This window comes from Entelurus aequoreus, linkage group LG21 (genome assembly GCF_033978785.1).
Source record: "Entelurus aequoreus isolate RoL-2023_Sb linkage group LG21, RoL_Eaeq_v1.1, whole genome shotgun sequence".
NCBI classification, from domain to species: domain Eukaryota; kingdom Metazoa; phylum Chordata; class Actinopteri; order Syngnathiformes; family Syngnathidae; genus Entelurus; species Entelurus aequoreus.
In genome coordinates this window covers 36,812,213-36,825,799 of record NC_084751.1, presented here as the reverse complement: position 1 = coordinate 36,825,799, position 13,587 = coordinate 36,812,213, and positions in this window count along the sequence as shown.

Here is a 13,587-nt window from a genome sequence, read left to right as displayed (position 1 = left end):
GCTGTGCACGCTTCTCTGCACGTCTTTGTTTTTGTCATTAAAGGCCTACTGAAATCCACTACCACCGACCACGCAGTCTAAAAGTGTATATATCAATGATGAAATGTTAACATTGCAACACATGCCAATACGGCCGGGTTAGATTAGTAAAGTGCAATTTTAAATTTCCCGCGAAATATCCTGCTGAAAACGTCTCGGTATGATGACGTTTGCGCGTGACGTCACGGATTGTAGAGGATATTTTGGGACAGCATGGTGGCCAGCTATTAAGTCGTCTGTTTTCATCGCAAAATTCCACAGTATTCTGGACATCTGTGTTGGTGAATCTTTTGCAATTTGTTTAATGAACAATGGAGATAGCAAAGAAGAAAGCTGTAGGTGGGAAGCGGTGTATTAGCGGCCGGCTGCAGCAACACAAACACGTGTTTCATTGTTTACATTCCCGAAAGATGACAGTCAAGCTTTACCATTGGCCTGTGGAGAACTGGGACAACAGAGACTCTTACCAGGAGGACTTTGAGTTGGATACGCGGTACCGTGAGTACGCAGCTGCGGCTTCCAAACATTTGATCGCTTGCCCTTACGTGCGTGCCGCTATGTGCATGTCACGTACATAACTTTGGGGAAATATATGTGCTGTATGAACTTTGCGGAGGTGAACGGTACTTTGGGCTGTGGGATTGAGTGTGTTGTGCGGGTGTTTGATTTGTATTGGCGGGTTACATGGACGGGAGGGGGGAGGTGTTTGTTATGTGGGATTAATTTGTGGCATATTAAATATAAGCCTGGTTGTGTTGTGGCTAATAGAGTATATATATGTCTTGTGTTTATTTACTGTTTTAGTCATTCCCAGCTGAAAATCAGGTCCCACCCGCCTCTCACAGCATCTTCCCTATCTGAATCGCTTCCACTGCCTTCTAATCCTTCACTCTCACTTTCCTCATCCACGAATCTTTCATCCTCACTCAAATTAATGGGGAAATCGTCACTTTCTCGGTCCGAATCGCTCTCGCTGCTTGTGGCCATGATTGTAAACAATGTGCAGATGTGAGGAGCTCCACAACCTGTGACGTCACGCTACTTCCGGTACAGGCAAGGCTTTTTTATCAGCGACCAAAAGTTGCAAACTTTATCGTCGATGTTCTCTGCTAAATCCTTTCAGCAAAAATATGGCAATATCGCGAAAAGATCAAGTATGACACATAGAATGGATCTGCTATCCCTGTTTAAAATAAGAAAATCGCATTTCAGTAGGCATTTAAATCCATGTTTTACCTGCGCTCTGCCAAAACGTAACGTACATTGGTTGCCCTACATATACCCGTATCCTTTAATCTTCTATATCAGGGGTGTCAGACATGTTTCAAAAAAGCTGGCACAAGTGGCAAAAAAGACTGAGAAAGTTGAGGAATGCTCATCAAACACTTATTTGGAACATCCCACAGGTGAACAGGCAAATTGGGAACAGGTGGGTGCCATGATTGGGTATAAAAGTAGATTCCATGAAATGCTCAGTCATTCACAAACAAGGATGGGGCGAGGGTCACCACTTTGTCAACAAATGCGTGAGCAAATTGTCGAACAGTTTAAAAACAACATTTCTCAACCAGCTATTGCAAGGAATTTAGGGATTTCACCATCTACGGTCCGTAATATCATCAAAAGGTTCAGAGAATCTGGAGAAATCACTGCACGTAAGCGATGATATTACGGACCTCGGATACCTCAGGCGGTACTGCATCAAAAACCGACATCAGTGTGTAAAGGATATCACCACATGGGCTCAGGAACACTTCAGAAAACCACTGTCAGTAACTACAGTTCGTCGCTACATCTGTAAGTGCAAGTTAAAACTCTACTATGCAAAGCGAAAGCCATTTATCAACAACACCCAGAAACGCCGCCGGCTTCGCTGGGCCCGAGCTCATCTAAGATGGACTGATGATATAAATCGATTTAATAAAGTCAAATACAAATAAGGCAACAAGAGAAGTATCCCACACTTCCCTTTTGTAAAGTAAATATGGTTTGCCTGAGAAGCTGGACAGGACAAAACATAAATAAATACAAATAAGATGGACTGATGCAAAGTGGAAAAGTGTTCTGTGGTCTGACGAGTCCACATTTGAAATTGTTTTTGGAAACTGTGAACGTCGTGTCCTCCGGACCAAAGAGGAAAAGAACCATCCGGATTGTTATAGGCGCAAAGTTGAAAAGCCAGCATCTGTGATGGTATGGGGTGTATTAGTGCCCAAGACATGGGTAACTTACTTAAATTGTTATAACACTTTAGTATGGGGAACATATTTACCATTAATTAGTTGCTTATTAACATGCAAATTAGTAACATATTGGCTCTTAATTAGTAATTATGAAGTACTTATTAATGCCTTATTCTGCATGGCCTTATTATACAACCAGTAAGCCGGTAACACTTTAGTATGGGGAACATATTCACCATTACTAACCCTAACCCTCTAACCCTAACCCTAATGTGAAGGCACCATTAATGCTGAAAGGTACATACAGGTTTTGGAGCAACATATGTTGCCATCCAAGCAACATGGACGCCCCTGCTTATTTCAGCAAGACAATGCCAAGCCACCTTCTGCACGTGTTACAACAACATGGTTTCGTAGTAAAAGAGTGCGGGTACTAGACTGGCCTGCCTGTAGTCCAGACCTGTCTCCCATTGAAAATGTGTGGCACATTATGAAGCCTAAAATACCACAACGGAGACCCCCGGACTGTTGAACAACTTAAGCTGTACATCAAGCAAGAATGGGAAAGAATTCCACCTGAGAAGCTTAAAAAATGTGTCTCCTCAGTTCCCAAATGTTTACTGAGTGTTGTTAAAAGGAAAGGCCATGTAACACAGTGGTGAACATGCCCTTTCCCAACTACTTTGGCACATGTTGCAGCCATGAAATTCTAAGTTAATTATTATTTGCAAAAAAAAAAAAAAAGTTTATGAGTTTGAACATCAAATATCTTATCTTTGTAGTGCATTCAACTGAATATAGGTTGAAAAGGATTTGCAAATCATTGTATTCCGTTTATATTTACATCTAACACAATTTCCCAACTCATATGGAAACGGGGTTTGTAGCATCATTGTAAAAAGTCCATTAAAATCCATCCTGATTGCAATGAATGTTCTTTTTTTCCCCCTCCTGCAAATGAACTTTTGTCCTGAACTCGCGTGTGCAGAAGTCTTTTGTGACTTTGCGTCCGAATTCAAGAGTCACCCTGAGCCGCACGACTGGAGTCACCGATGCAGTCAACAGCTGCCGTGGCCTCCACGCCCCACTGTCACACACAAAGGAGGACCAGCTGAAATGCAATCAGCACTTTAAATCTCCTCGGCAACCACCCCGACACTCCATCTGCTGCTCACTTTAATGACTTGGAGAAAGGAAGATAAGGTCAGAGAAGATGAAGGGCAACACATGACGAGCCCCCGAGGCTGCAGTCATTTCTCAATACATGACTATGTCGCCTTATAGAAATGCAATGCATGACTATGTTTCTTTATGCTAAAAATAAATACAGAAAATATCTCCCTTTTACGCATGATTTTTTTTGTTTTTTTTCTAACAATATTATGACTTTGCAAGCACAATTTGAACCCCTTCACCCTGAGCAAACCAGGGCTAACCCCAGCCTCGACTTAAGCCCTGAAGAGGTCTGCTGTTGCAACCACATGCTGCTTCTCAAGTGTCCGGTCCACATAAAAGTCCTTCGCCCACTAAATTGTTTCTATGTGCCACAGAGCTGCAGCAGATGGAACTGATGGGCGGAATTCACAGCATATGTGTGTGAAATATTTTTTTAATTTTATTTCTTTAATTGTCATTCATTTATAAATTAGGGCTGTCAAACGATTAAAATATTTGATCGAGATTAATCCCAGTTGGTTCATAGTTAACTCAAAATTTTTCGCGATATCGCGGATAAATTAAATTTTTATTCATTAATAAAATGTACCCTAGACCAGGGGTGTCAAACTAATTTTAGATCTGGGGCCACATGGATAAAAAGCTACTCCCAAGTGGGCCGGACTGGTAAAATCACGGCATGATAATTTAAAAATAAAGACAACTTCAGATTGTCTGTATTGTGAAAAAGTGCAATATATTGATCTGTACAGTAATTTATTTATTTATTTGTATATATGTATATATATTTATTTATTTTATATATATATTTATATATTATTTATATATATATATTTATTTATTTTATATATATATATATTTATATATTATTTATATATATTTATTTATTTATATATGCAACTTATTGCTTTTTTTTTATCCTGCACTACCATGAGCTTATGAAACGAAATGTCTTTCTTATCTGTGCTGTAAAGTTCAAATTTGAATGACAATAAAAAGGAAGTCTAAGTCTAAGTCTAAGTCTAAGATTCTTTTGTTTGTTTAAAAATAGAACACGCACATTCTAAAATGGTAAAAATCATAATGTTTTTTGTTTTTTTATTACACTTAGTATTCTATCTTTATTTGTCGTTATTTATATTTTCTGAATAAATTATGTGATAATGTTGAGCAGTCAACTCAATGGTGTTAACTTTCAATCTATCAAGATGGAAAAAAATTGGCAACACTTTAGTATGGGTAACATATTTGCCATTAATTAGTTGCTTATTAACATGCACATTAGTAACATATTGGCTCTTAAATAGTCATTATTAAGTACTTATTAATGCCTTATTCTGCATGGCCTTATTATAGTTACAATAATTACGTGTATCACACAACTCTTATGCTTAAAGGCCGTTGCTATAGTTGTTGTCGATTGTGCTGAAGTTGTACTTTTCTTTCCGTGCAAAGGGACAACTTGCAAATCCAAGATTGCGAGTCATCTCTTATCAGTGTTTGTGTCCAGAACATCGAGTACCGTGACGCAGACAAAGCAGAGACAGGGCGATATCACGAGTGTCAGCACATTTGCATTTCTGGATAATCATAAATTGTGTCTTAACTGGGGCTGCAAAAATTACCCCCCTTCCTTCAGAAGCAGCCTCAGTGATGTAACCAGGAACCTCCCAAATAAATACAGGAGCATGTGGGCTGTACCTTAGAGCGTGGTAGAAGATTGTAACTGAGTGTGCAGCCCCAAACGTCTCTCCTCATTGAGCCAAATTGAACTATGTCTCTGCATGATTCCTTGCTTCTTGTCTGTTTAATAGATGACAACCAGTAAGCCGGTAACACTTTAGTATAGGGAACATATTCACCATTACTAACTCTAACCCTCTAACCCTAACCAAATAACTCAAAATTAAGTCTTTGTTACTTAGAATATGTTCCCCATACTAAAGTGTTACCAAAAAATGATATCAAAATCATATTACAGGATGGTATTTATGTAGTTTGATCATTTTCCTCGACTGATGTACTAACATGGTGTGGTTTATTTTGTACATATGTAGCATCATCTACAAAGATACAAAGAATTGATATTGCGACATCCAGTGGACAAATTTAGAACAGCAGTTTCTTTCATTAAAAAAATTCAGGTTTGACACACTTGCCTGAGACAGATCATTTTCAAGTTTTAATACCATGACTGGACATTTGGTTTGCTTTTATGAAAAATGTTTTAAACATGATCCTTTTTTTTAACAGCTCAACACAAAAAGGACATAAACAAGCTTTTAAAGACAATAAAAAAATATATATCTGCAGTGCATTGGTGTCTTGTCAGAATTTGTACAAAATCCAAAAGCAGTGAAGTTGGCACGTTGTGTAAATGGTAAATAAAAACAGAATACAATGATTTGCAAATCCTTTTCAGCTTATATTCAATTGAATAGACTGCAAAGACAAGATACTTAACGTTCGAACGGGTAAACTTTGTTGTTTTTTTTGCAAATATTAGCTCATTTGGAATTTGATGCCTGCAACATGTTTCAAAAAAGCTGGCACAAGTGGCAAAACAGACTGAGAAAGCTGAGGAACATCAAACACTTATTTGGAACATCCCACAGGTGAACAGGCTAATTGGGAACAGGTGGGTGCCATGATTGGGTATAAAAGCAGCTTTAATAAAATGCTCAGTCATTCACAAACAAGGATGGGGCGAGGGTCACCACTTTGTGAACAAATGCGTGAGCAAATTGTCGAACAGTTTAAGAACAACATTTCTCAACAAGCTAGTGCAAGGAATTTAGGGATTTCACCATCTAGAGAATCTGGAGAAATCACTGCACAAGGCAGAAAACCAACATTGAATGCCCGTGACCTTCGATCCCTCAAGCGGTACTGCATCAAAAACTGACATTAGTGTGTAAAGGATATCACCACATGGGCTCAGGAACACTTCAGAAAACCACTGTCAGTAACTACAGTTCGTCGCTACATTTGTAAGTGCAAGTTAAAACTCTACTATGCAAAGCTGAAGCCATTTATCAACAACACCCAGAAACTCCGCCGGCTTCGCTGGGCCCGAGCTCATCTAAGATGGACTGATGCAAAGTGGAAAAGTCTTCTGTGGTCTCACGAGTTCACATTTCAATTGGTTTTTGGAAACTGTGGACTTGGTCTTCTCAGTTCCCAAACGTTTACTGGGTGTTGTTAAAAGGAAAGGCCATGTAACACAGTGGTAAAAATGCCCCTGTGCCAACTTTTTTGCAATGTGTTGCTGCCATTAAATTCTAAGTCAATGATTATTTGCAAAAAATAAGTTTCTCAGTTCGAACATTAAATATAATGTCTTTGCAGTCTATTCAATTGAATATAAGTTGACAAGGATTTGCAAATCATTGTATTCTGTTTTTATTTACGATTTACACAACGTGCCAACTTCACTGGTTTTGAATTTTTGTATTTTGCAGGAATACAGACTCCTTCTGTAGAAGCACTCGCATTCAGAGGAGAGGAGCTACTCTTCCATGTTTGTGGCTCCATAGCAACTGGACGCCATAACACTTCCTCAATCTACGGACCGGGCCGAGGGTCAAAAAGCAGTCAGGGTGGGGATTTTTATATTTATAGTTGTCATTTTTCAATATTTTTTGTATGTGCGCGTTCGGCTCTTTAGTGCCATCCTAGTGGCTCCCTGGAGCATTTTAAAAAAAGGATTGAAAATAGAAAAAGATGTTGGAAAAAAACTTTTTTTTTTTTAGTATGTTTTTTGTTTGAGGACAAACATGACACAAACCTTCCCAATTGCTAGAAAGCCCACTGTTTAATATGTTTGTGTGTATGCTTCACTGATGAACATTGTTTTGTCCTACTAATTTCAGCGGTTCTTGAACTTACCATAATGTGGACTGTGATAAAACAGTTTGTTTACATGTAAAATATTCCACTTTTTTGTCTCATTTTGTCCACCAAAAGTTTTATACTGTGCGTGAATACACAAAGGTGAGTTTTTTTTGTGTGGCATATTTGGTCAGTGCGTGACTGCAAGCTAATCAATGCTAACATGCTATTTAGTCTAGCTGTATGTACATATTGCATCATTATGCCTCATTTTTAGGTATATTTGAGCTCATTTAATATCCTTTACTTTGATCCTCTTTGTATATAATTTAGTTTTGCATGTCTCATGACACATTATCTGTATGTAATATTGGCTGCATTTCTCATAGTTGTGTGCCATGTTGTTCCAGACCACAGCAAACATTACCTAGCTTGCCAAAGATTGTAATAAATCTATTAAAAGAAGACAGCCTGCCGTTTCCTTTAACTTGGACACACACATCTATACCTTTGGCCATTAAAAGCCAGTAATTTCCAGGTATAATCTCACCTTCTGAGTAGCCTCTGATTTATTAATGGTTTCTAATGTTGTAAAAATGTGTAGAATAAATATTAAATTTCAACATTTCCGTCAACGAAGATTTGCGTCAGCCTGCGACACATAGTCATTTTGATAGTAGGCTATTATAGCTAATATAGAGACTTACAACACGTGTTGCCTTCATTATAACACTTATATAAGACTTTTCATTTTTTGCAGCTCCAGACAGATTCGTTTTTTGTATTTTTGGTCCAATATGGCTGTTTCAACATTTTGGGTTGCCGACCCCAGATCTAAGTAATGTAAAATCAAATTGATTGGATATAAAGTTTAGATTTAATTTGAGAAGTTGAGCATGTTTTAATTTTATTCAGGTAAATTGGCGCACGGATTGAGTTGACTTAATTGACTTCATTTGAGACATGTTTAAAGGTGGCTTCATGCTTTGGCTGGAAGGTGCTTAATTGTTCTGTCTGGTAACTATGCTAATATTATGCTGCATCATTACCATGACCAATGCAGGAGGGTTGGGCCCCTGCAGAGGCCCGTCCAGACGCAGCAACAGGGAAGTAAAACAAAAATATTTTTTCAGTTTATGTATTTATTTGGCATTATGTTTGGTATGAAGACGTTTGCATTGGTGCACAACTAACTACATCATATAGTTGTGTGTAATATAGTTTCAAATTGTTGTGAGACTTTACCCGCGTTCTTTTGTTAAACAGACAGATTTAACAAGATTAATTCAAACTGGTCAGAGGTAAATGCTACAAGTAGACAAATCCAACAAATTCAATTGATGCGTTTTGGTGTACTTGAGTATTTTTAAATAACTTTTGTTATTTTCACATCGAATCGATAACATTAAAATATTTCTTATATGAAAAAAACTTCTCGAAATATGCATTTTGAACGATATGGCATCAGAGGGTTGGTCTTAAACTGGGTAAGAAGCTACTTAACCAACAGGACGCAATATGTGAAGATGGGTGAAAATATGTCAACACAGCTAGATATATCTTGTGGTGTACCCCAGGGATCAATACTGGGACCAAGATGGTTTAATCTTTATATAAACGACGTTTGTAAAGTTACAAAGGACTTAAAGTTAGTTTTGTTTGCAGATGACTGTACTTAAATGTATAATAGACTGTATTTATATTATTCACATGTGAATAATGCCGTTTAACAGACTGTATTTATGTTATTCACATGTGAATAATGCTGTATAATAGACTGCATTTATATTATTCACATGTGAATAATGCCATTTAATAGACTGTATTTATGTTATTCACATGTGAATAATGGTGTATAATAGACTGTATTTATATTATTCACATGTGAATAATGCTGTATAATAGACTGTATTTATATTATTCACATGTGAATAATGCTGTATAATTGACTGTATTCATATTATTCACATGTGAATAATGCTGTATAATAGACTGTATTTATATTATTCACATGTGAATAAAGCGGTACAATAGACTGTATTTATATTATTCACATGTTAATAATGCTGTATAATAGACTGTGTTTATATTATTCACATGTGAATAATGCTGTATAATAGACTGTATTTATATTATTCACATGTGAATAATGCTGTATAATAGACTGTGTTTATATTATTCACATGTGAATAAAGCTGTATAATAGACTGTGTTTATATTATTCACATGTGAATAAAGCTGTATAATAGACTGTATTTATATTATTCACATGTGAATAATGCTGTATAATAGACTGTATTTAAACCTCAGTAAAACTAAAATAATGCTATTTGGTAACAGTAGAAAACAGCATCATACACAAATACAAATAGACGGAGTAGACATTGAAAGGGTAAAAGAAACTAGATTTTTGGGAGTATTAATAGATGATAAAATGAACTGGAAATCTCATGTATAAAGATACAACAAAAAGTAGCAAGAAACACGTCAATAATGAACAAAGCAAAATACGTCCTGGACCAAAAATCACTTCATATTTTCTACTGCTCGCTAGTGTTACCATATCTGAGTTATTGTGCAGAAATATGGGGAAGTAACTACAAATGTGCGCTTCATTCATTAACCGTGTTACAAAAAGAACAGTTAGAATAATACATAATGTTGGATATAGAGAACATACAAACCCTTTATTTATTGAGTCAAAAATATTGAATTTCAATGACTTGGTAAAATTGCAAACAGCTGATGTACAAAGCAAACTATAACCTGCTACCAAATAATGTACAACCATTCTTCTCAACTAAAGAGGAGAAATATAACATTAGAGGAAAATGTCATTTAAAACATTTGTATGCACGTACAACACTAAAAACCTTTAGTATATCAGTATGTGGAATTAAATTATGGAATGTATTAAGCAAATAAATTAAACAATGTACTGATATGATCCAGTTTAAGAGGTTCAAATGAATAGTGCTTACAAAGTACAAAGAAGAAGAATTATGAGAAATATCGTCAACCTTATTGAAAATGGGATATCCTTCATCTCAGTATGTTTATCATGACTGACTTAATTCTCCATTAAAATAACTGCTGTACTAATCAGTCACTGATCGTGCTACAAAAAGAAGTCAGTAAATGAACGTACGTATTTGTAAATGCTCTGGAGTGGGAAAGGGTTGGGATTAAATAAACTTTGCTTCTTCCTACTCCTTTTCGGACATGATGTAAAGAGAGATTATATGACATTGTGTGATGTATTATACTATAAGCGTGTTCATGTTTGAAATAAACAAAATAAAATAAAAATAATAATAATTTTTCCAGGATGCAGATGGAACTCTGGAGGCAGAGTGCAGGTAAGACTATGATTTATTTACCATAAATCAGTCAAAATCCAAAAATACAGGAAAATCTAAACAAACACAAGAAAGGCGTACCGATTGCATGGGAAGCTAAGGAAATAGCTAACAGGAAGACTTGGCATTGAACCAGGAATCAAAGAGTATACCCACGTAACTTGTTGCATAGCGCAAACAAGACAGCTAGACTGAGTGTGGCAGAAAGTAGGAATAAATAGCTCTCTGATTAGTGCCCGGGAGCAGGTGAGCGTCCCGAACACTAATCAGAGGCAGGCGAAAATAATCAGCACCCATGGCAACCAAGGACGCACAAACCCAGGGGTGCTGAAACAGAACTAAGGTAGTCTTTAACTAAACAAAACATGATCCTGGCAACGGATCATGACAGCAAGTTGAGGTACTACTGTACTCTTGACTGCAGTCTTGAATGACAGATATAAGGTAGAAAGATGCTACAAAACCAGTGAAGTTGGCACGTTGTGTAACACGTGTTGTAACACGTGGCTTGGCATTGTCTTGCTGAAATAAGCAGGGGCGTCCATGATAACGTTGCTTGGATGGCAACGTATGTTGTTCCAGAACCTGTATGTACCTTTCAGCATTAATGGTGCCTTCACAGATGTGTAAGTTACCCATGCCTTGGGCACTAATACACCCCCATACCATCACAGATGCTGGCTTTTGGACTTTGCGCCTATAACAATCCGGATGGTTCTTTTCCTCTTTGGTCCGGAGGACACGACGTCCACAGTTTCCAAAAACATTTTGAAATGTGGACTCGTCAGACCACAGAACACTTAACACAACATCTTAGATGAGCTCGGGCCCAGCAAAGCTGGCAGCATTTCTGGGTGTTGTTGATAAATGGCTTTCGGTTTGCATAGTAGAGATTTAACTTGCACTTACAGATGTAGCGACCAACTGTAGTTACTGACAGTGGTTTTCTGATGTGGTGATATCCTTTACACACTGATATCGCTTTTTGATGCAGTACCGCCTGAGGAAGGTCCGCAATATCATCGCTTACGTGCAGTGATTTCTCCAGATTTTCTGAATCTTTTGATGATATTACGGACCGTAGATGGTGAAATCTCTAAATTCCTTGCAATAGCTGGTTGAGAAATGTTGTTCTTAAACTGTTGGACAATTTGCTCACGCATTTGTTCACAAAGTGGTGACCCTCACCCCATCCTTGTTAGTGAATGAGTGAGCATTTCATGGAAGCTGCTTTTATACCCAATCATGGCACCCACCTGTTCCCAAGTAGCCTGTTCACCTGCGGGATGTTCCAAATAAGTGCTTGATGAACTTTCTCGGTCTTTTTGCCACTTGTGCCAGCTTTTTTGATACATGTTGCAGGCATCACATTCCAAAATGAGCTAATATTTGCAAAAAATAACAACGTTTTCCAGTTCCAACGTTAAGTATCTTGTCTTTGCAGTCTATTCAATTGAATATAAGTTGAAAAGGATTTGCAAATCATTGTATTCTGTTTTTATTTATGAATTACACAACGTGCCAACTTCACTGGTTTTGGGGTTTGTAGATTTTACAAATAAAACGTCACTTAGAATTTAAAAATTCTTCATATAAACTCAAAAATAAAAAATGAAACTTGAAAAATGCTCTGGCAGTGGTTTGTATTTCAAGATTGCTGATTTGCTTATTTTGCTGTCAATCAAAAAAGAGATCATACAGATCATCCAATCAGCATGCAGAATGCAGAAGCTCAACATATCCATGCCAGCCAAGGCCAAGCCCACTTTCTATACATTTCCAGATATGCTCGACGTCCAGTGACTTTCTAATTTGGCTGCAGTGGAACAACCCACTCTATGCTCCCCTATTAAAGTCAATGGACCCTCAGCTTTAATGCATTGTGACACTATTGCAATGAATGAGAAGAAATTATAAATAGTTAAGTTAAAGTACCAATGATTGTCACACACACACTAGGTGTGGTGAAATTTGTCCTCTGCACTTGACCCATCCCCATCTTCACCCCCTGGCAGGTGAGGGGAGCAGTGAGCAGCAGCGGTGGCCGCGCCCGGGAATATATTTTGGTGAATTAACCCCCAATTCCAACCCTTGATGCTGAGTGCCAAGCAGGGAGGTAATGGGTCCCATTTTTATAGTCTTTGGTATGACTCGACCGGGGTTTGAACTCCCAACCTACCGATCTCAGGGCGGACACTCTAACCCAGGGGTGTCAAACATACGGCCTGAGGGCCAGATCAGGCCCGCGAACAGGTTTTATCCGGCCCGCGGGATGAGTTTGCTAAGTATAAAAAAAATAGCCTGAAATATTTTAATGGAAGAAACAGCTGTTCTAAATATGTCCACTGGATGTCACAATAACAATTATTTGTATCTTTGTAGATTATGCTACATATGTACAAAATAAATCACATGATGTTAGTACATCAGTCGAGGAAAATGAGCAAACTACATAAATAATATCCTGTAATTTCATTTTTATATAATTTTTTTATCTTGATAGATTGAAAATTAACACCAATGAGTTGACTGATGAACATTATCACATAATTTATTCAGAAAATATAAATAACGACAGATAAATTATTAACCGCAACACGTAGGTGTAAAAAAACAAAACTTAACAACATTATGATTTGCACATTTGTGCTTGTTCTATTTTTAAACAAAGAAAACATTCTGAAGTTGTCTATATTTTTTAGTTATCGTGCCGTGATTTTACCAGTCCGGCCCACTTGGGAGTAGATTTTTCTCCATGTGGCCCCTGATCTAAAATGAGTTTGACACCCCTGCTCTAACCACTAGGCCACTGAGTTAATAGCCGAATAGCTGATTCTGAATAAAAGTTGAACACACTCCAGCGCATAATTAGTCAATCAAATGTACACATTTAACCATTTCTTTTTTTATTATTAGAATTATTTAAATTTTAGGGGAAGCCGAGCATCCCGAGGAGTTTTTCCGAGCTGCAGACAGTGAACAAGCAGATCAGGTTGCTA